Here is a 23,984-nt window from a genome sequence, read left to right on the forward strand (position 1 = left end):
TTTCTCATTTTTGCCTTGAAGTAGACATTGCATTTACCATTATTTTATATGCATCACATTCACAGTGCCTGTAAGAAAGCCTAGAACACAGATCATCTGCACTAGGACAGAAAGGGAACTATTTTCCTTTTTTTAATGAGTAAGTGATACCACATAACCTCACAATAGAACAACCCCCTGTTTAGTCATCTTTCTTTGAAAACATGTGCTTGAGGAGATACATCATCAACTTTGACTTTAGGTGGAGAAACTTTTTGTTCAGATAGAGAAAAGCTTGCACTTAACTCACACTGAAAAGAGCAAACTGGTTTTGCCACTTGCAGAACACCTACCTTTCTACCTTCTGTCTTCAGAGAAGCAAAAGCAAAAGAAAACCCAAACAAAAAACCAGCAAATGAGCACACTAGAGGTTGCTTAATTTATTGTGAAAGTTATCTGCTGCCCTACAGCACACAGCAGGCTCAGAAGTTAATTATTAGTGAATGGAGATTCACATTATTAGTGAATGGAGACTTTTCATGGCCCAGAAGAGAGACAGAGCTGGAAAGTTACCAATGGAGATATCTACAAGTGCTTCCAAATGGATACTTCAGTACAATTATTAAGTCAAGTGTGATCTTTTGCACAGCATAAAAGAAAGAGGCTCCAGGGGAAATGAGTTGCATCAGGATGTGATCAGTTTTTTTAGATGTGTTAATTACTGGAAAACATGTTTGTCTGCTGCTTGGCAAATGCAGCTCACAGATTACAGGTGCAACCACTTCTTTCTCTAAAGAGAGAAATTTTGACAGTCTCAGCTTTTTCAAGCATATTTTAGGTAAGTGGTAGAGCTTGGCTACTCTGTTTTCAAATTTATTACTTGGTACACTCTACTGCATACATGATGAAACTATGTAGTATTATATACTATGAATTTGGATTATATGTCTACAAAGTTAATGTAAGAAGACAGAATGAGATGGTAACAAGATTTTCTTCCCTTTTGTCCCTGTATCTGATTTAGTGTGGCCATTTGTGAGTGAAAAATGGCATTTTTAAAAGAGCATGTGTTATCTGAGATTCATGACAGTGAAAGAGCCCCAAACCCTGACTCTTACTTTTCAGTTTTTTACAGGCAAGCAAATGCCACTGATTTAGTCTGATTTGCTGATTTAGTGTCTGTTTTCCTCTTTTAGGAGTGTCCATAGAGTTTTTTTTCCCTAAGCATTCATAGCAGTCCCAGTGCCCTGGACCTGCTACACCACTCACACGTGGCTCCTGTTTCCTGGCTGACTCTAGCCCACTCAGCCCCAGGTTAGCAAATAGTTACTGGCAGTTCAGAGGCATTTAAAGGCATAAGAATAGTGGATTTTTAAGGTGCACTTGTGAGGGAGTAGACAGCTACATAGAGAGAGAGATGGAGACAGCTGAGATCTAAATATTCCAGTAGGTGAGTGTGTTGGAAGAGCCTAATTCTTACAGTGGGAGCCCTGTACACAAAGACATGTCCAGTCAAGAGTAGTGAAGTGATGTAAAGAATTGGGAATTTTGGCTGATGATCAGCAAGTCTCTCTGCCTGTTGTGGTAGACAGTGGAATATTTTGGTCTGTTAAGGAAGCAGCGGAAACTGTTTGAGTTGTCTAAAGCAAAGCTAAACAAATTTCTAATGAATACACCCTAAGGAGTAATCAAGTATTTGTAGTGGTGATGCACTTTTAAGCTTATGATTTTTTTTTTCCATCCATGAACAAAAAAAAACCAAAACCAAAATCAACTCCACAAGGGGTTTACCAAAAATACTTGATGTTTTAAAAGCCTTTATAGGTTTACTGTAAACATGTTTTTGTAAATATTTGTATGTTTTATTTTTTATTTATATTTACTGTGAAATGTCAGGAGTAGTGCTTCCTAAACAATTACAGATAAGTTTCAGAATGAAAGAAATGGTTGTGTTAAGAATAGCTTTTTGCCAAACATACAAAGTGAGCTGTTAGGGTTTTTCTTAGCTTGTCCTCCTTTACCTCATTTTCCCAGTGTGTTTTATAAAGAAGGGGATAATGAGGAACATCTTGAAACCATTTAAATCACCCAGAATTACTGAATTATTGAAAAATGTCATTTATAGGGGAAAAAGATCTATTTGTTGTCTTTGAGTTGGTTTTTGGGGTGAAGATGTTGGGGATTTTTTCAGAGATGGAGAGCAGGAAAATCTTTAAAACTATTTAAAATTATTTCTCTTTTTTTAGGTTAGTCATGGCTAAAAAATACTGAAAGGTGGTGGATGGACCTCAGTGCCCAGACTTGCAGGTATTTAGCCACCTCCTTAGTGCTATCAAACCTGCTGAGGTGAGTTCATTGAAAAGCCAGGTGTAAATAAATGCAGAAGGGGGTGATTTACCTTCCACCAATAAACCTGCCATCAAAGCAGTGTTTTTCCAATTCCTATTCTGATGAATGCGTGGCTGGCATGGTCCTGCACACCTGCCCTGTCCTACACTGACAGTGCTTCTGAGAGGAAAGCTCATGTCCTTACAAACAGTTTGATGGGTGAAGGTGTGGGTGTTAATGTCTTTGAAATGGATCTTAATGTCTCTACCAACTCTGGGCAGCTGGTTGGTTGCAGAACCCAGAGAGCTTGGCTCCTGAGTTTCTGAACTTCGGGGTTCAAGGGGGAGTAGGGGATAGGTGGTTTGGGAAGGCAGTACCTTCCCTGGACTTCAGATGTGGAAAGGAAGAGGGCAACAGGCAGCTGGGAGTTCAGGATAAAAGTAGGCTGTGCCCTCCAGAACTTTGAGAGAGAAAATCCTGCAGGCCTGTGCCCCAGAGGACTCTCTCTCTTTATCCAAATAAAGTTGCAGGACTCCTCTGCCTCCTTTTTGGACATAAACCTCTGGCTTTGTGGATTTTCCTGACACTTCAGTCCCAGTTTCATTACATACAGCTTTCAAAGCCATGAACTTAACAGATTTAAACTTACTATTAAATTAGTTTTAATACTTCAAAGTTGTTGACCAGCTTAGCTGATTTTCCAGCTTTTCTCTGTGACTTTCTGAAAGCCAGCTTAACTGGCTTTAACATACCTTTAAACAGAAGATTAATAGATCTCATGATTAAATTCAACTTGGAGCCACTCAGTGACAAAAATCAAACAGGAAATCTGAGAGAATGTCAAATATGTGTAAAGTTGGCATCCACCATTATACACATAAGTCAAAAAATCATGGTGGAGTTACAAGTGTCTAAAAATTTTATGACAGATTTAAAATTATTTAAAACTGTTTGTGGCTTTATGGAGATATTGTATTTCCTGATGAACTTGGGATGCCTTTATTCCAGTTGAAGCAGGACTGAGCAATCAATTTGAAAACTTTAAGCAAGATTAAAGTTAAAAAACAGCCCAGGAAGGAACGAGCATTTTCTGCTGGATTCTCTATTGGAACAGCATTTCATCTCTCTTTTGGAAAATCCAGCCCTCAAGGTAATACAAGGAAATATTAGACTGGTCACCAAAACCTGGAAGCATGTGAGGAACCAATTGAGTTTTAATTACGCCTCAAGGAAGACCGCCGCCATTTTAGGGTCGCTATGTGGACAACACCTTCAGAAAATGGCGGGAAGCGCTGGCTCTGGGGGGCTTCGCCTGGCAGCATGCCTCAAAGTTGTCCAGGTTTTATGCTAGAAATCCATTTTCTGACATGGGGTAGAAAATTACCACAGAGCTTTAACACATGCCACGTGCAGGGGGCAGCTGGGACACGTGAGGGGTGTGGAGGCCGCCGCCATTTTAGGGTCTCTAGGTGGACAACGCCTTTGGAAAATGGTAGGGAGCTCTGGATGTGAGGGGGCTTCACCTGGCAGCATGCCTCAGCATTGTCCTGGTTTTATGCTAGAAATCCATTTTCTGACGTGGAGAGGAAGATTACCACAGAGCTTTAAGACATGCCACGTGCAGGGGGCAGCTGGGACACGTGAGGGGTGCGGAGGCCGCCGCCATTTTAGGGTCTCTAGGCAGACAATGCCTTTGAAAAATGGCGGGAAGCACTGGCTCTGGGGGTACTTCACCTGGCAGCATGCCTCAGCATTGTCCTGGTTTTATGCTAGAAATCCATTTTCTGACGTGGAGAGGAAGATTACCACAGAGCTTTAAGACGTGCCACGTGCAGTGGGCAGCTGGGACACTTGAGGGGTGCGGAGGCCGCCGCCATTTTAGGGTCTCTAATGCCTTTACCAAATGAAGGGAAGTTCTGGATGTGGGGAGACTTCACATGGCGGTCAGTCAGGTGAGATAAAGCTTCCACCACTGGGCTGCAGGCAGTGAAATTCCTGCTGCCCAGGAAAAGTTCTGCCTGATTAGTGCTCAGTAGGACCATGGGAGGAGCCTTAGCCCACAAGCGCAGTGAGCTGTGCCGTAACCAGGGCCTGCTGTCTCCATTCTAGGGGCACGAGGCTCCAGGTCTGGCTCCTACTGCCCCTGCTCACCTTCTCCCTGCTCAGCCCTGCAGCCTACCCTGCCTCTCTGTCCCCTTTTCTATCCACCTAGCTTTCTTTATCAATAAACTGTTCTCAGATATAATATTCACTGTGCTTGTGCTTTATTTAAACCGAGAAATCTGTTAAAAAGGATCCCTCCATGATTCCTTTGCAGTGGAACTGCAAAGTGGTGGCAGATACTCAGTATGAGAATTCAGAGAAAATGCTTTAAAATAAGGCAGCACATAATTCCATTTTCCTGTATAAGGTTATTAGTATTTGAGATGACAGTCAGCAGTGAGTTTTCCCTGGGTTGGGGGTGAAGAGGGAGAAAAACCATCTGAGTTGAGCTGTGTATTCACATGCATCCAGTCTGTCAAAGGGCTTGTGGTGCAAAGTCCCCTTTAATTGTACTTTGTGCTGAAAGAAATTAAGGGTTTTCTTGCCTTAAGGTTTCATCATTGTTAGAGGATGTAAAAAAAGTCCAGCTGCTCCCTCCAGGAAGCAAGGCCAGTAGGGTTGAGGAAAGGTTCATCCAGGTGTTTCTAAAAGTTTGGATTTGCACTGTGTGCTTGGAAAAGATGATGCATTGCAGTGTATTTATATTTATTCAGCATGAGGGTTCTTCATTAATTTAGGAGTCATTTATGGAAAGCACCACAATTAGTGCCTGGCACAATGCTGCTGTGGGCCTGCCATAAAAGGGGAAGCTCGAGGTTTTTGTCTGCCAGGTGTCATTGTCCCCTCTTGAATTGCAACCAGAACATGACAATGATTCAGGAGTGATGATTCAGTCAATGGATACCTCTTTATTTTATTGTAAGATTAAGTTTCTATATAAATTCACAGTGCTTGAGTTGCTGGAGATGATTATATATTCAATTTTCATTATTTTACAGGATGAAAGTATAACAACAAATCAGCTTCCACTCATGCAAGCCTAGATTTCTCTGCCAAAAAGAATCTTTCTTTATGACATGTGAATTGAAGTTTTTGTCTTCTCTAAGCACTATTCTATCCTAAGGTAAGAAGCTTTGTGACATTTTTCTTTCTTTCAGTTTCTTTTTTTTTTTTTTTTCCCTAGTGCTGTTTTCAAAGCATTTGCTGTTTCTTTATGAAATATTTCTGCAAAGTTAACCTGAAAATCAAACAAGTTTTGAAGCAGATACAGACCCAACAAGTTGATTTTGAGTGCCCCTGATTTGGGGTGGATGGGGCACTGCAATTTCACCCATTTCTTATATTTATTCATATATTTCTGCCACATATGCAGTTTAAAGTCTTAAAATTAGTGTCAGCTGAATGTTTTCAATTAACAGCAACACTGGGATTTCAGAGGGAAGACTCTTCCTTGTCTTCCTTTCTCCCAGTGACATGCTAATGTCACCTAGGATATTCAATTTAGAAAAGGAAAGGAGAGGAGCTGTCTGGGTCTCTGTGTGTACAGACAAAAGGGTCTTTGCTCATTAAAGCAGAAATCTTTCTTAGGCTGTCATCTCAGGAATGACCTGACATAGCCAACTATGAAGCAAGGATTTTTTGTTCTGTTCCTTAGAGTTTGGGCAGAGTTGTGTTATTCACAGAATACAAATAAAAGTCTATAACCAGGAAAGAGACTTAGTCTGCCTTGTTTCACCTGAGAAACATTAGGAATAATAAGTTCAATTTTGCCCATCTTTGCCTATGGTCCTTCTCATCCCTGTGACTGGAGAGCTGAGCATTATAGCAGCTTTCTGCCTCCTCACTTTTAAAATTATGTTTTAACTGTCCAAGTGAGCCTTTCTGCCTTTATTTGTTTAAATTTTTGCATTTCAGAGGAAGGAACCAGAGAGACAAGACTCAAATAGTTACTGTATAATCCAAATAAAGAAAAATTTCCACAGCTGTAACTTTATAAACTACACAAGGCAGGAAAAATAAAAAAAAAAAAAAAAAAAATGTGCAGTATTTCTTCCTTTTTACTTAATCAACATAATAGTCAGAATATTTTGGGAAAAGGCATAATTATTTACATTTTCCTGTTTGAGCAGTGCTGAAAAGACAGAAACTATCTGAGAAGCAGCCTTGCCCTGCCTGTGGGTGTGCTGCTGCTCTCCACCTGGTTACTGATCAAATTGGTTGCTGCAGGAATGTCTTCAATTGTTTTATCTTGAATGAAAAAATATTAGAGATTTAAGAGATATTTTCTGCCTTTGAAAACCAAGAATAGTACTGATTTATGGTTTTGGTTGTTGTTTTCTTCCTGCCAAAAGAAAATTTCTTATTACTTCTTTTTTTAGCAAAGAAAATAAGAAATTTTCTGCCCATTTTTTTGTGGAGAAAGATTAGGGAATATTGGCAGATTGATGGAAGACTTCAAGTCTTCCAATGGAAAATTTCCACAGCAGTCTGTTTTGACAGAAACTAAAATTGAAAAATCTAAGTAATTCTATTTCCTGTCAGCTCCCAGTCTGACATAACCTCTCTTTCTGAAAACTGATGGTCTCTTTTCTCACTTTGGTCCAGTTATAGAAAATAAATATTTGAATTTAATCTCTTATATTTCTAAGCCAGGTAGCAATCTGAATCTTGGAGAGAAAAGAGAAAAAAATCTGTGCATCCTTTTCTCTTTAATATGCAAATCATCTGAAGTAAATGTATATGAACTTTCATGTAGGGTTGAATTTTGAAATAACAAATTCCAAATATAATGGATATTTCTCAGCATGATTTTCAAGGTTAGATACCTGGATCACTTAGAGCATAGTATAGATTTAAAATCTCTTTTAGAAGGATTTGTATGTGCGTGCACCTGGTGTGCTGCTTATTTGTTGCCTTATTTGTTGTGGGGGAAATCAGCATCCTAAAAGGAGGAGAGGTTTTGAGGCATTACTGTGAGAATATTGAGCAGTACTAATGGTTATAAGTATTTTAAGTGACCTGATGAGTAAATCTCTACTGTCTGAACAAAGCCTGTTCTGTCAATATGTGGGCTTAAAAAAAAAAAATTGAGCCATAGGAGACCTTAAAGCAATTATCTCTCTGAGGAAGCTTCAGGCTTGTTTTGCTGATATGGAAAATCAGAACTCAAAAAAATCCTTGGAGAACACAGGAAAAAAACGCACTTGTATTTTGCTATTTTTTTTTTTTTTTTTTAGAAAAAGAACCAAAATGCATCAGTGAAAAAGGAAGATAAGAAAGATATGAAAGGTTGTTTTTTTTTTTTAAAGTGGGAGTCCAGTGTGAATGGGCAGTGAATAGGTGTCCACTGACAAGGCTTGTAGAAGGAGAATGCCAGCACCCACTGGGTTTCCCTGAGCTGAACTTGTGATTATCCCTCAGGCAACTGCAATCAAACTGATCATAATAAAGCCAGATATCTGAAGCACACCCCATTTGTTTGAATTTAAGTGAATGAGGGATCTCTCACATGTCAGCAGGATTAAGGAGGCAGGGAAGTGGTGATGGACAGGGCTGTGCTCAGTCACCTCAACAGCGTCTCCTCAGTCTTCTTGGCTTGCCACACCCTTCCCTTTGGGGCCTTAGCATCCATGGTAGCTTTATTTTCCTTCAGATCCTCAAGATTTGAATTTGCATCTACTTGTTTTATGTAGGCAACTTTTGAAATTGTTTTGTGCAGCCTCTTTTAGATTAATAAATTGCACACCCAAGACCATTAAATACTGGTAAATAAAAGTGCAAGAGATCTCAGGAAAGATACAGACGAATGAGTGGTTAGGATAATTTCTCAGGGAAAACCACTTAAGTCTTTTATTTCCACATCAGATGTTTTAAGAATTCCCAAAAGCATTTTGTGGTAGAACAAAAGCCTAAATAATTTTAATGCTTGCCAACCCCATGTCATTCCATTAAAATTAATGCCTTGCCTCTCTCACTGAACTCTTCAGATGAATCAGCATGACCTCATAATATTCTTACAAAGCTCAGAGCTCAGCTGTGAGCAGCATTGCTCTGTATTGTTTAGTTGGCTCTCCAAAGCCAGCTGCTTTTGCCAGGATGAATCATGTCCATTTTCTGACCTCTTAAGCTTGTCCAGCACAGTAATTTGTATAACAACTGTCTTGGCCACCTAACATCTTTCCTTGGATGTGAAAAAGTGGCTTTTTTTTCAATCCAAGCTGTGTGTGTGGATGTGAGTGTGGGTATATGTGCAAGGAGGAGTACAAGCACCAAATCCTTCCCCCTGCTTGTCTAAATTACTTTGCACTTGACCTGTTTCATATTGTGAATCTACTGTATAATTTGCTAAGAGCCTAGGCCCAAAATTATAGGCATGAGAGAATTAGACAGGCTTTTAAGCACTGTATATGATCCCTGTAACAGATACAAGTTTGTCTGGGGAAAGTTTTTATTCGCTTTGCTGAGTTCTGCAGTACCACCCAATATGTGTTCTGGTCACAAATCTCTGGTGTCCTCCTGCTCTGCCCTGAGTACTTGGCTCAGACCACCATGTCTGGGAGGCACCAGTACAGTGGGCTGGGGCACAGATCTCAAGTATCTTCAGATACTTTGAAACTATTTTCTTAGCCAGAGTGAGACTGAGGAGACCCAGAGCCTTGTTAAAGTGCTCTTCAGGCATTGCCAGTCTCCTTGAGAGGACCAGTGGTGCTGAATGTGGACTTACAGCTCTGAGCAGTACCCAGCCAGAAGCCTGGGGATCACCTAGATTTGGCAACAAGTGAGAAACGTGCAGGACTCTTGAGTTAGTCACAAACTGCTCGGTATGTAAAACCCTAACCTGTGTGCTCCTACACTTAAGTAGGAAGTACTTTCTGAGAGGCAGTTTGCAGCCAGTTTCTCATGGAAAGCTAGTCTGGCTCCAGGGCAATCCCGATTGCTGAGTGCCTGGCACTGAAAAATGGTCCTTTGGCTGAGACATCACACATTCTTTTTTGTCACACATCAACTAAACGAAACTTATGAGACAGCTTAAACCTTTGTTTGCCTTCTCTCTTTGCATCTACCACAAGTACAAAGCCTAGTACACTTTGTCTGGTGTCGCTGAATGTCCTTGTTTCCCTTTTTCCACTTCATGCTTATTCTTTACTAAGTCATTCCAGCAATATTTTTAGTTACTTCTAAAGAGATGCAAAATTAGGGGTTTCGGTTTTTCTCAGTTCATTGTTGCAGCTTGTTTTATGGGAGTTTTAGCAGATTGACTTGAGATTAGACAAGGTTCTTAAAAGCGGTGGCACTTTGAAATGTGTATGTGAGATTTGGCTGACTTTCCCCCCCTTCTTTCTTTTTCCAGGCGTTTTCTTGGACTAACTGTCAAAAGGGTAAAAAAAATCACCTGTTTGAGATTTGCAGCATATATGATAGGTCTCCAGCAGTGTGAATAAGCACAGCTTTCTGTGGCAGGGCATGCTCCCTGCTAGCCCAATGTCAGCCACGTCAGTGGCTCCTGGGCAGTGTAATTACTTTCTGCTGAGATTTCAATTAAAGATGTTTTGAAAATGAGCATCAACTTCAACTGCTTCTGCTTTCCAGCTGCTCAGGAGAAGGTTGTGTGGGACAGACTGCAATGGGAAATATTATGAACAAACCCTTAGAGCAGCAGAGCAGAGGGCTGGGCAGTGGCACAGGAGCGTGCTGCGCTGGCTAACATGCTTGCTTGTGCACTCTTTTAAGAATTACTTTGTGTATATTTTCAGATTAAATTTGGAAAGCTTCCCTCTTATTTCTATACAAATAGATTTAACTGTGTGCCTGGGCATGTGTGCCTCTGCAGCAGGGAGTAATTTACACAATATGCACATTTTTAGGGAGAGGTAGTTTCTATTTTGGATTAAAGAAAACAAAAGAATGAACAAAAGTAAACTTTAAAGAGATCTCTGTGTCTTTTTGTCTTTACAAACGTTGCAAGTTTTGAGTATAAAAGTACTAATGTTTACAAACAGTTGTAAGGAGTACAGAAGCCCAGGAAAGATACTTTATAGCTGCAGTTTATTTGCTTGGATAGTCTGAAATGAACAGGGAACAAGAAAGGGCTTTTAAGAGAGAAAATGTGTGTGGGAGGATTATGTTTATAGGAAAATGACAGCAGTTAGAAGGAAAGGAAAAAAAGTCCTCAATAGCTATTTAGAGTATAATTTTGAAGTAAAAGACAAATAACAAATAAACCTTTGACTTCTGATAAGGAGAAAAATAGAGCGAATGGAAGCAGATGCAGGAGGTTTTTTCTCTATAGGATGACGGTAGGAATTAGGACCAGAGTATGTTAATCCATTGGTTTAGAACACAGGAATTTGAAAAATGACCAGTGCACAAAAATGACCTAGAATAATTGGTTGATGCTGCTTAAAATTCATCTAATTTCTCTGACATTAGCCTAGATTTAGCTTGGTTATGTAAGCGAAGGCATTTTAGAAAGCCTTTACGTCTAATGGCATATTGGTTTGAAATGGGTTCTCACTTACTGAAAACTCCCTGCAGAATGCCCAGAGCCTCCTCACTCCGATTTCTTCGCTGATAAGGTTGTCTTTTCTTTGGCAAGTACCCTGACGCGTAGGCTGGTTATCAAAGCAGCTCAGCACTGACTGCGCAAGGCACTGATGAGGAACGGGGGCTTCTACAGCCTGTTTGCCTCTGGAAGAGCAGCTCACAATTTTTGAGGCAAGTCGGTTTGAGCCGTGCCTGTGATTGTACAGATGTCCTAAGTGCAGCAGGCACAGTTTAAGGATGCCTGTAAGCAGCGCAGAAGGTGCATAGATGGGGTAGTCGAGTTACACTTGCAGCCACCGTGTGGAGCTCCTCTCTGCCGCTAGCAGCACTCAGAGTCAGGCTGAGTAAAACGAACAAATCTTTAAAAATTAAATAAGCTTAGGACTTGCTCTACACGCAGCACTGTTTGACAGACTAACCTCCCACACAGCCTCTGTAGCGGTAGCCTAGGGAGGGCAGAGCAGGATCAGGAGAAGCAAGGAGAAAGAGAGGAGCCAGGCTGCAGCGCTAGCAAAGGTGAAACAACTCACTCCGGTGATACGCGGTCCTTTCCTCGCTGCACCGAGTCCCTCCGAGTGCCGACCCCGAAAAGGCTGTCCCGCTCCAGCACGGGCTGTTAATATGCAAACCGCTCCCTCCCCATGACCGCCTGCATGACTCTCCTCCTCCCCCGTCTCACACACACGGTATCTGCATCATTCCTGATAACAAGCAAGTCTGCTGACTTGGGCTAGCAGAGCATACTGGGTGCTGGAATTTCTTGGCTTGCATTCAAAGCAAATTTAAAGTGATAAAGTGCCATTTGAATCTATATAATAATAATAAAAATGATAAAGACAGGTGCTGAGGAGTTAAGTCAGATGATGGGTGTTTTTTCTAAATGTAAAATGTGTGGAACAAGGCAAATAATGTCTTTCATAGATTATTTCTAACTAATGTGAAGCCCACACTATTTGATCTAGTTTTAGAGCAATGCCTCAAATAGCTCAAATGGAGAGTCAGATATAAAACCAGCAAAAACACCCCAAAACTTTCCACCTCAAGCACCAAAAAACCCCCAACTCCTAAGCCTTTCACATAAAGAGCCAAGTGTGATTTAAGTTGGTGGTTTGGGGGTTTTGGGGTTTTGCTTGGTTTTGGTGGGTGGGTTTTTTTGCTATCAGTGAAGAAGGACTCATGCAAGCTGTGTCTGTGAGTAATGCACATTAGTAGTTATGGCTGTTGGGTTGCTACTGCTCATCTAAAGTGGATGTTGTGCTTTTCTGTTTGTTTTTTCTTTCAACTTTTAATTGTACTTTTGTCTTAGCAAAGTCCATTCTGCTTTGCTTTCCTCTGAGCATGGGACCAGAATGCAGCAGAATTGGAACAAAGTTTTCTGATGCTGTAGCCCGATGTGTACCACACAAAGCTTTCTTTACTTTCACTTTCTTCACTGAGGCTTTCTTCACTTCTAATCAATAAACAATCATGTGTGTTTTCCCTGCAGGTGCAGGGAGTGGTGCTAATCTGGCATGAGGAGGTAACAGTTCACACTCTTAATAATTTGCTGCAGGTCAATTCATTTTCATGCAATACATATTTTTCCCTGATGTCAACAGCTGAGTTTTCACAAACCAACAGACTTTACAACTAAGAAAAAGTTTACAAAAAGAAGCCCAAAGTGTCTTCTAATGGTGAGACTGATGTAGACTGAACAATAAGACAAATTGCTGAGGCTTACCTTGGTGGTGGCACTTCCATGCTTTTAGATTTGATTTGGCTGCAGATTTATGCTTTAATATTTGTTTTCACCAGAATGTCATCTTAGATGTGGTGGTTTTGAGTGCATCCCAAAAGGTAAAGTTTCAAGTGCTCTAATACCATATTTCATCAGTTTTTAATTGTTGACTTATGATAAAGCAGCCTATATGGGGTAAAACTGTTCCTTCAGTTGCAGAGAAGCAGTTTGAGATTTTTTCCTCATTTAAGTAGCAGAAAATTGAAGGAATATTTATTGTTCTGAAGCAAATAGAGTTTGAAACAAACTTATTTTATAAAAGTTTGCAAATTTTGAGCAACAAGGAACTTTTATTTATTTTATTTTGGAGCAGAAAGTGGACCACTCAGCATATTGTGGGATCGGGGTCTCAACCTTCTCAAAGGGAAACAGAAGGTATTTTTCTCCAGGAACTGTTTTCAACAGAAAGCAGTTTACTCCTATCCTGGCAAGGTTACCAATAAAAATATATGGTAATGCATTAGTAAGCACTGGTAATCTAACCTTTGCCTTCTCTGTGAGCAATTTAATGAGTTAAAACTGTACCTTAGCTCCAAGATTTCCATTCATTGAGTTGGCATGAAACACAAGTACTCCTTTGTGTTACAATTATACCTTCAATGACTGACAAGGTACTGAAACTCCCTTTTTCCCTTTGCTGTAGGTAATCTTCAACATGGCTCAGGGAGAAAATATTTCCAACCTGTGTCAGAAATGTGCTGGGACCAAATTTTTCACTTTGTATTTTGAACAGGTAACTAAGTCCCTGTCCAGTGGAAGTTGCACTCAGGCCATGCATCATGGGCAGGCATTATTCCCTCCCCTCACTGCTGCTCTGAGCACCTCAGGGCATGGGTATGCAAACAGTGGGATTTACAGGGACTGTGCTCAGGAGCACCTGTTACTCAAGCTCTTTACATGATCAGGAAGTACTCTCTCCTAAAGAAAAAGTAATTATTTCTTTCTGTCAGATTTGGCTAAATGCATGTTAATTAACAAACAAATTCCTCTGCTTTCTAAAATGGGAAGTGGTTTGTGCATACAGTTTCAAAATAGTGAAGTCAGTAATGCACTGGCCTGATCTAACCTTGGTTTCATTTGCTGATGATTTCTTACAGATTAAGCTCTCCCTTTCTGTTGCCCTTTTGGCCTGCAACTGCTGATGATGGCATGAAAAATTGGCTGAACTGCTCGATGAAGCAGTCAGGCTGGGACTGTGTATCCATCTGTTACATGAGGCTCTTTGCCTAAAGAGTCTTTCACCTCTGTCCAGCTTCTGGGAGCTTTATGGATGGGAGAGCAAACCAGTCAAGATCATGATGAATTAAATAAAGCATGCATAAAACGTGGGTGCAGAGACATCCCTCCATGCCCAACACCTTTCCTGGGAATAGCAGCAGGGACACTTTAATGGCAGGAGCTGCAGTCAGGGGTCTCAGGACTCAGTTGACCTCTTGTTTGTGGAACAGCATCCAGGTTTCTCATGGTCAGCTGAGCCCCATGGACAACTCTGCAGGCATATAACTGGCAATTGTGTGGAGTCCCTAAGGCAGTGAAATAATGTTTTCTATGGGGAAGTGAGCACACTAAGCCAATGACACATTTCCTTTCTTGGTCAACACAGGGGCTCTCCTCGTGGTTTGAAAGCCCTAGTTAAATGCAGAGGAACTCACATGGATTAAATTTAAATCCAAGATTTAGTTCAGCAGATGTTCCTTTCAGGGCATTCACAGGCTTTTAGGGGATCAGTACACTCCAGGCAGATCTCCTGCCCCATTACTCCTACGTGTTGAGGGATCACTCTGATTATTGACTTGTGGCCAGACCTTCCCCACCTCTTCTGCCCCAGCTGCTGCTCCACCTTGTGCCTGTGAACTGATAGTTAAGCAGAAGGTTTGAAACAAAACATAGCATCTCATGAAGTTGCCCATGTTCTGTTGCAGGTCTGAGGTGAGATAGTTTGCTTACTGCATGTGCCAGGAGAAACAGCCACGATTCCTGCATCTTGCTTTGGGAACAGTAAGAGGCCAGCTCCCCAGAGCTGAAATGAGAGTAATCACATCACCACAGTGCAGCTTTTTCCCTGCTGGAAGGAAATTCCAACCATTTTTTATAGTGAGTCTATTTTTGCACTTCACAAAAAATGGCCATCTTATCAAGACTAGTAACCTGCAGTTAGTGTACCTACTTATGTGTTCAAGAGAATAAATCCACTTAAGTCAGAAGTTTCACAGTAAACTTAGATATAGTCATCATGTTCATTCCTTTAGCAATTTCCTCACCTACCTCTGCCTTGTTTGTTTTTTTTTTTTAATTACAGTACTATGGTGCTATTAGAGACTTGAGCAAATGAGCATTTACTGTAAGACTCAGGAATTGAATAATTACAAGTTTCATCATTTTTAAGCCACTTAAGGAGGGATATTAGGCCTGAATAATGCTAGACCTGCAAATGAAGCAAAGGCACTTGGTCTGTTATGTTTATATGAAGTAGAGCTAAGCTATTTGCCTTCTCTTTTAGCAAGCAGTAAGTTCAGCCAGAAAAGTACACCTTCAGAAAGACCTATGTTGGGCTTTTGCAGCTTAAGTTTACAAACATTTTAATCAAAGAAATACTGCAGGGAATATTGAAAATACCAGGTATTTATTTTTTGAAAAATTGTCACATTTAAAGTTTATTGAGAATTGATGTTTCTGTTGCCTTCTCTTTCTAATTTGAAATAGAAAATATTAGTGTTTTTGAAAGCACCATCTGTGTCAATATAAGCATGTTTCTACTTGTGCAGCTTGCTTAGCTCATGCATATTCAGGATCACATTTTTTAATGATATTTTGTTAAAAGTATAGAGAAGAGTCAAAAATACATTTAATAGAAATTATCCATTTCTACTCAAATATCCTTCCAGTGTTACTGTAGCTCTAGTAAAAGGCCATGCTTAATGATCAATGAGATCATTACACAAGCAATAATGAGATTTGTTTTTGAAGCAGAGCAGCTTAGAGAAGCAATCAACTAAGGACAAGCGTGCAATTTTGGGGTTTTAAGTTTGACTGATAACTTGTTTTTTCCTCTGCTCCTGGCAGCAGGGAGCTTTTGTGTGTACAGTGGAAAACATCAGCTGAAAGATGCATCTTCATGTTACCACATGAAGAGCTATAAGGCACTGTCTGTTAGACACAGTTCTTAAAGTTCAGAAGTGGTCTCTTGGCTTCATTCAGAAGCAGGAAGGTTCACAGATACAGGTGGTTTTTTTATATGAAAGACCCTGGTCCAAAGTCCAGTGAAGCTGGCTTAAGGACTAGTAGGTTCTCATTTCAAGGGCTGGTTTTGCCATTGGGAATTTGGGCAGGATCATAATGGCTCATTTAATTGGAGCATTTGGAATTACCTTTTCCATTGTGTTTGCAGCAGCATTTCATGTAAGTAATGCTCAGTCCTGAGCTCTGGCAGACTCTTTGCTTTATCTTAGCACTTCTATGTATGAGAAACAAGGTTTAAAAAGCTAGTTACCCTAAAGAGTGCATTTATCCTTGTAGTTTTCTGCTTCAGCAGAGGAGCAATGATGCTCTTCCCAGCTCATAGGGAGTTACATGCATGCACAACAATTAGGTAAAAATTCTTAATGAATAGCCAGAGGATTCATCTGTTTAGAAGATACAGTTCAGCACAGAGACACTGAATGGAGGTCCTTGGTATGTCAGCTGATGGTTGACCCTCACCCATTTGAGGCCTCTATACTGAAGCTTTGTTTCCCATTACATCCTGCAGAAACTTGTCATGGAAATGAAAAACCACATGGCCATGTCAGAGCTGATCAGCTGCTTTTCTAATTTCAATTAACGTTTTGTTATTGCTATTTAAAAGGGAAGGAAAAAGTTAAGAAATAAATAACTGTACAAGTTGCAGAAGATAAGAGAGCTTTGTTCCTCATTTTGTTCATCTGGTCAAAGTATTGATGAAAGCTGGAGATGCTGTCTGCTTACATGGGATAGATAAATCACAAGGTTTCACCCCCTTGTGGGCCCTTGCAATTGTATCACATTGCATGAACAACTACGTAAAGCAATCAGATGTGCTTTATGAGTAGGAGAATAATCTGCAATTCAGAGAAGTAGGTCAATGCAATTAGTGAAATGTTAAGATTCATAATGTAATGTAACATGTGCTGTCTGCCTGATTCCATCCACATCAGTTTCAGCAGGGATAACGTTAGACAAATGTGTTACTTAATAAGCAAATAAAAGCTTTTAAAGGGAAGCCTTCTTAAAAGCATGAAGCCCCTTCATCTCATATACAAGTACTGGATGGTCCCACTAGGAAGCCCCAGGGAGCCCTGAGCAGGCACAGGACCTGTTTACAGATATGCTGGAGGGATGAAGGAGAAAAAATCATTCACTTCAACATTTTGAACTTTGAGACTTCTTAAAAAAACCCAATCTCTTCATGCCATCCTTTGTGATCATTAGATATCACAATTGCTTTCAAGGAAACTCAAGTGAATTAAAGAACATGGTTTAAAAGCTTGGTTAGGTTTTGGTGGTGTTGGTTGGTTGGTTGGTTTGGTTTTGCTTGTGATTTTTTTTCTTTTAGTTCTTTTGGGAGGAATCTTTGGGGGGTTTTGTTAATTTTTTTGCTGTTGTTGTTGTTTTTCTTTTCTGAATTATTATTATAGGAGAAGTCTTCTGTTTCCAGAAGCATGTGAGGCTGATATGTCAAAGTGAGTAGGACAAAAGGATCAATGTCAAAGCCTTAATGCTGCTACCCCATGGGTCCAGCAGTGACTTTCCAGCACCAACTGCTCTAATCAGAGTGGAAACCAGTACTGGTAAATCCAACATAAATTTACTAAGGGAATGATTGCATTTTTGTCCAGATAACAGAACTTAGCCAGTTCCACAACCAGCCCACCTCTGAAATTCATTGTGTCCCCAGTGTATGGATATGATGAAGGAAGTTAGAGGAAGTATAAGATACATTAAAAAAAAAACTATTGAAAATGCCAAGTGAAAACTTGTCTAGCTAAAACACTGGATTTTTTTGATTAAGGAGAAATTTTCAGGAAGAATTAATGCCAATGGACTGAGGTAGTTCTTGGAACTTATTGCAGACACAAGAGGAAGAAGAGGTAAATCTTTGCGCAACAGAAACAAATTTGAACTCAAAAAGCTGAAAAGCTGGGAAGCTGCAGTGTGGAAGTCATTACAAGATTAACAGAATAGAAAATTGCCTTGAATTTATGAGCAAGAAAATTATTTATTTGTTCTTTTGTGCTTAAAGGAGAAAGGGATTCTTCACATTCTGATTCTCAAAATAAAAAGAATCTCATGTTTGTATTGCTAGCTCTTCCTCCTCCTCCCTGAATTAAGCAATAGTCTGAGGTGCTTAAGTGGAAGTTACTCAGGTGTTCTTTGTCTGAATTTATACTGGCTATGGAAAAAGTAAAGTAGGTAGGTAAGAGTAGTTTGGTGTCCTGTGTTCTTTGCTCCTTTCGTCTCTGTGGTGGTTTCTGAGGCTCTTACACAAGTGCAGCTCCACCCTGTGCTGCCAGATGACATGACTGTGCTGTGCATGAGCCACATGCAGCACGAGGTGACACTTCTGTCTAGCTGGGGCTCTCAGGGACTTCAGCAGACATGTGCTGCCCTGCCCCATGGTGCAATCCTTTAACTGGCAGCGCAATCCTTGGCCTCAGGCTTTCCTTCACATCCTTTTCTGGGGGGGTGCTGTGTTCAGACCTGCAGGCATGTCTTTAAGGGTGCTTGCCTCCAGTGGCTTGAAGCTCAGGGTGCAATCCCCAGGTAACTGTGTGTGGTAGGCAGCTGCAATCCTAGTTTGCCCATAGAAAGCAAAGAAGCATAGAGCTAGGGGCAGAGACCTGAAAGCCATTTCTAAAACTAGTTACAAATAGTTTACTTTTTTATCTCTGTCTTGTGCTTCTCTACAGTACATTCAGACCCAGAGAACAAAGCAGTCTTTTGTTTAGTGGCTTGAAGAGAAGCAGAAGGAAGACGGAGCTAACATTTGGTTGATGTTAGGCAGAGGTAAACTATGATATTAATTAAAAATTAACAACAACCAGGCACGATTAGAATGAAAATCAATTGGGAGAGCAACAGGGATTGCCTTTGGCTTCAGACTCTCCTCTTGCAGCACCAGAGAACGGAGGGGTGTTTGCTTGCCCTTTTCTTTTTTCTCAGGTGCCAGAGAGCCTAAAATTGCCATGGCAGCATGTTCTGGAAGGGTGATTTGAATCAAAATTCAGCAGCAGTTGTGCTTCATGTTCTGACTCTGATAACCGGACATAGTGGTTGATATGAAAGAACAGAGTGAAAGTGCACTGTCTCTTCACATTGCTTCTGTAGAGACAAAATGGAAAAAAATAATGTCTTTTCCAGTAACATGCTCATTTTAGCTTTGGGGAGATATTTGGAGGTGTTATTAAGTGCCTGATACATTGGGTAGACAAGATGTGTCCATCAGCAGCAAGCAACCACAGGTATTTACTCACAATGGTACAGTTTCCAAAACGGCAGGGATGGTGCAGAGCAAAGTGTCATAGCTGGAGGAAGTCTCTTCAGAGTAAAATGAACTAATATAAAACCATAGAATAGAAAATAGAAATTTCTACCAGTGTAAAATTATTTAGCAACTTCAATGATCTGAGATTTAATTCATATGAAGACCAGAGCTTACTCTGTCGGGATTCCTAGATTTGCCTTCTTTTCTTCTCAGCATAAGAGAAGGTAATGTGAAATGCCTCCAGCTTTTCAGAGATGGGGCTTTTCAAAGACCATGTCAGTACTTTTATTGCCTCATCAAGGGAAGCCTGAAATGATCAAGACTCCTGTGAGTTGTTCCTAAGAGGTTTCTGGTTTTGATTTTTTGGTACTCTGCCAATCATAATATTGTGAAAACATTTATTTTTGCCCACCCTTCTCTTTCCAATGTTCTTTTCAGGACATACAGATGGCATAACAGTCTCTGAGAGATATTAAGACTTTCAAACAGCCACTGTCCCTTCAATTATTTGCTCTCGTCCTTTTCTGCAGACTTTCAGGACTTAAAATTAGTAGAGAGTCTGCAACTTTTGACAGATGCTGCCATATAACTGACTTCGTCCATCCAGCAAGTGCTGACTGTGACACTGTAAAGGGTCTACACATATTTTGTCATTGAATTTATAGAAATTTTTTGTTGATGTTAATTTCAAAATACAGAAAGTCTCAGTGACAAACTGCAGTGGTATTTGCAGGGCAGTTTCTTCTTCCTGTTTTCTGTAAGTATCATTGAATGATTTAGAAGATGAGAGAAATACAATTGCACTTCAACAGAAAAGTTTCTGGGTTTGGGTGCAAGTTCTTTGCTAGCAGAATGAAAAACAAAACAAACATTGGAAGTACACTGAGTAAAAAGACCAAGCTCTGTCCTATTGTAGGCTTTGATATTTTTGTCATGATCTAATGCAGAAAGGAAAAAGTCTTTGGATGTTGAAATAAAATACTTGTTTTGAACATATTTTGGACTATTCTATCTATCCTCATAAAATTGTAGGAAGACATAAGTTGCTTGAACTACAAGTTTTTTGATGTCTATCCAAAATATTTGCTGTAGTCTTGCAACATCATTTTTATCAGTAAGTGTTTTTCCTAGCAAAGATAGATTAATGTTTTCCAAGAGTTTTAAGTACCTGTGTAAGATGTCCTTTTCTCCATGATGTTTTTTTATTTTACTGTTTCTATTACTAATATTGTTTCTTACCTGCAAATTGTTGTCATGTTGTGACCTATCTAGTGATATTTTACTGCAAGCACATCATTTGACATGCTATTTTATGCCAAGCATCAAAATTGTGAGTGTACAGCAGCTCATGAACAATAGAGAGATGTGTTAAATAATCACTGCACTTCTGCAGGGGTGCAATGACAAACTGATGAGAGGTAAGCTGAAACAAGAAAATGGGAAAAGATGAAGTATCCGTAGGTTTTCTGTTCCATTGTTGAGCTTTTCTGGGAAGCATCATGACAGGATTCACTTGTCCAGACAATGCTCCCTTTTGTTGCCACTGATTCAGAGAGTGCAGGAAGAAGGAGCAGCCTGGAGGAACTGGCTGGGTTGTTGGGGTGGGGTTGAATGTCAAATGTAGGTCTGCATCAGCCTGGTTTTGTACCTAAAGATAAAGCAGAGGTATTGGTCCAACTCCAGACTACACTGTCAGTCTGACAGGTTGCCTGCAGGCAGCTGTCTCACCTTTTTACCAGTCTCATGACCTGTCTGAATAAGTGATCAGGGAGTTTTTACTCATCCAGGTAGTCTCCTGAATTTGTTAGAAGTTACCCAAGCCAACTTATTCCACACCTCTCTCACTCTCCCTGCTGGTCTACACATAGCAAGGGCTGCTTCTTTCCCTCACACAGGAATGGCAGTAGCTCAGACAGATCCCTCCTGGAAGCGGGGTGGTTGGAGTTGCAGAGTCAGTCTCCAGTTGTGGCTAAGTGAAAGCTGAGGTACTTGAGAGATGACCCTGGCCTCTGTGAAGGCAGGGATGTGAGTGTATTGCCTGAGAGAGAGACCCAGAGCTCAGGTATTTTTGTCTCTTTTCAGATAGCACTTTCCCCTTATCTCATTCTCCACATTGCTGTGTTTCCCAACAGGAAAGGATGCTGTAACTCTTCCTTCTGTGCTTTGTGTGAAAACCTGAAGTCTCCTCAAGTGGTGAACACTCTCTCTTTATCATTGCAAAATAAACAAAGAAAACATTACAGAATGTGTTCACCACACTGTGCATGTCTCCTCCTCCATACTAGAATGCTCCCTGCTGAGTATTGTCTGTTTTGCAATTTCTACTTTTGCTAAGATTTCGCTATACTTACTAAGTCACTTCACTTTTTAGACTCTACTTGTATACAGGCTTCCAGTAATACATTGCTGTTTTTTCCTCTAAAGAAATAGCAAGATCACTGGAGATTTCTGACCTTTTTTACCACAATATTAAAGAAATGAAAGTAGCTTTGTGTTCTTGATATATCATACTTTGCAAATATTTGAAAGGTGATGAGTTAGTAGCTGAAGTAGAGGAAGTAGCTGAAACTAAAAATATACACTCATTTTAGAAAGTTGTTATAAAAGCAAGAGGAACTCTGTTTGCCTACAGCTTGTACTGCTGATCTCTTACCATAATCAAGGGAGATGAAAAGAGTCCACAGATTATGAAATCCAGCTAGTGAGGTAAGGATCCTTCTTTTCTGAGTTTCTGAGGAGGTTTCTATTCCCAGTAAAAGCTGAAAAGTGACATTTCTCTTTCCAATCTGAGATGGGTTAATTGCCTTCTGATAAAAAGGCCTTCAAGGACCCTACTTGAGAAACAGCACAGTGCTCTGGAGTAAAAGTACAGTAAGAGTTTACCTGGAAGTAGCTGTGTGTGTATGTTAGTGTTTGAAAGCAAGATGAAATTTTGTCACCTTCAGAAATTCATTTGTTGATTTAGTTACTCAGTAGCTCAGGAATGCATTTATTTTCATTCATAGGAGGCAAAATAACGGTAACAAATTTTAGTACACATTCTCAAAGTGTAGCACAGTTTATATGTTCTCGTAAGATTTATTTTATGTAGATCCTTCTACTCCTAAGCAGATAACTGCACTGAAAGCAATCACAGGCAATGCAAAGATTTTCTCTTTTAGCTCAGCAAGTTACTGGAAAGAGGATTTGCCCTTTGTATGACTTTGGTTGCAAACACTTTAGCTGACCACTAAAGCAGATGACTTTGTTTGTTCCATTGCTGAAGCTATTTTTGATCACATTTTCTCATGTTATCCCCAACTAGAGGAAAATCAATTGGAACTATTTGGAGTTACTTGTAGTCCAATGAAAACTACAGACCATCCAAAAATGATGTTACTTGTGCAGAAACATAGCAGTAACAAAACGACTTTATAGTGTTGCTGCTGCAGATTATGCTGTTGATGGTAGAGTAGTTTAGTTTGGATGGGATCACTTGAGATCTACTAGTCAAGCCACTCTGCTTAAGCAGGGGCAGCTCAGGGCGATGTCCAGATGGGTTTCTAATAGTTCCACAATATGTTTCTGTGTTTTACCACCTTCACAGTTTAAATGGTGTATCCTTGATGGAATACAGAAGATAGAATTTCATGAGCTTTGCTGTATACTCACTGTTTCTTCCCCAGGCTGAACAGTCCCAGCTCTTTCATCCTCTCCACATGTGACAGATGTTCCAGTCCCTTAGATGTCTTTGTGACCTTGGTCTAGTCCCACTCCAGTAAGTCCAGTCTTTCTTACACCAGGTTGTCCAGAATTGTGACTGGAGCTGGTGAAGGTACACTCACACTCACTGAAAGCAACAATCTTAAACTGTTTGTGGCCTTGTGCTGTTCCCTGGGCAAAGTTGGAATACCTAAGTAAATTATGCAAACGTAGGACTTATAGGTATGGTACAGGAAGGTATAGAACAATTTTCTGTAGCACTTGATATGAGCTCTCAGCACTCATCATAAGATTTTTGAATACTACACAACAGAAATGTGGAAACAATATGGCCTCTTCATTATTAAGTTAGACTTAAACCCACTTATTCCTGTATTATATCCTTGCAGTGCCAAATGGTGATGTTAATTTCCCATAAATTGGGAAAACAGTTCATTGATGTTAAAATCACTGACATTGTGATTCATAGCTTATTTTTTCTCCTCTTCCCTATTGGGGCACAGTCCTGAAAGTGGCCTTTTCTCTGTCTGAAATTGATGACTCTCTTCCCAGTCACAGGATGGGAGAGTTATTTAATGAGTCCTGAATCATTCTTTGATTCCAAAATAGTGAGGACAGAAGCCTGGAAACAAAGTTTCACATTATTATGATGATACACATGAGGAAATGTGATTCTCAGCTTGTGAAAATGAGTTCTATGTATATTCAGCCTGAGGAAAGTTCATGACAGTGGTGTTATAAATAGATTTACCAGAAGAAATATTTTAACTTATTTCTAGAGATAAGTATTGATCAAGCAAAGAGAGCAAAGAGTGCTGAATAAGTAATCCAGCTATGCTAGACCTCTATGTCTCAGAGAAATATTGGAAATTGATACTTAAATAAAAATTTCTTCTAGTAGGACATAGATTTAAAAATTAATAAAAAGAAACTTAACAAGTCCCTCCTAACTCAATGGAAACTATCAGTAATTTGGTGAGTCCAAGTGTTTACTTATCCTCATTCCAGAAGAATAGTTTTCATCTTGCAGAAACTAAGAATTTGCCAAGTTGGCTTATCTATCCTCATGTGTTCAGAGTAAGACCAGTTCTTTCAGACTGTGTTTTCCAGTGC

General features: G+C 40.1%; 1 protein-coding gene across 3 annotated transcripts in view; it reads right to left on the bottom strand.

Moving 5' to 3' along the window:
• HPGDS (hematopoietic prostaglandin D synthase) overlaps window positions 1-11,567 on the bottom strand; it is a 29,052-nt gene extending 17,485 nt beyond the window's left edge. The window contains exon 1 of one of the 3 annotated variants that reach the window (XM_056490450.1): window positions 11,424-11,567. The gene's annotated coding sequence lies outside the window, so the exon portion shown is untranslated. Of the gene's footprint in view, window positions 1-10,868; window positions 10,947-11,423 lie in introns of those variants that run through there. The other 2 variants (XM_056490449.1, XM_056490451.1) reach the window with 2 other exon arrangements.
• Window positions 11,568-23,984: the final 12,417 nt, after the last annotated feature.

Source organism: Oenanthe melanoleuca, chromosome 4 (assembly GCF_029582105.1).
Source record: "Oenanthe melanoleuca isolate GR-GAL-2019-014 chromosome 4, OMel1.0, whole genome shotgun sequence".
NCBI lineage: Eukaryota > Metazoa > Chordata > Aves > Passeriformes > Muscicapidae > Oenanthe > Oenanthe melanoleuca.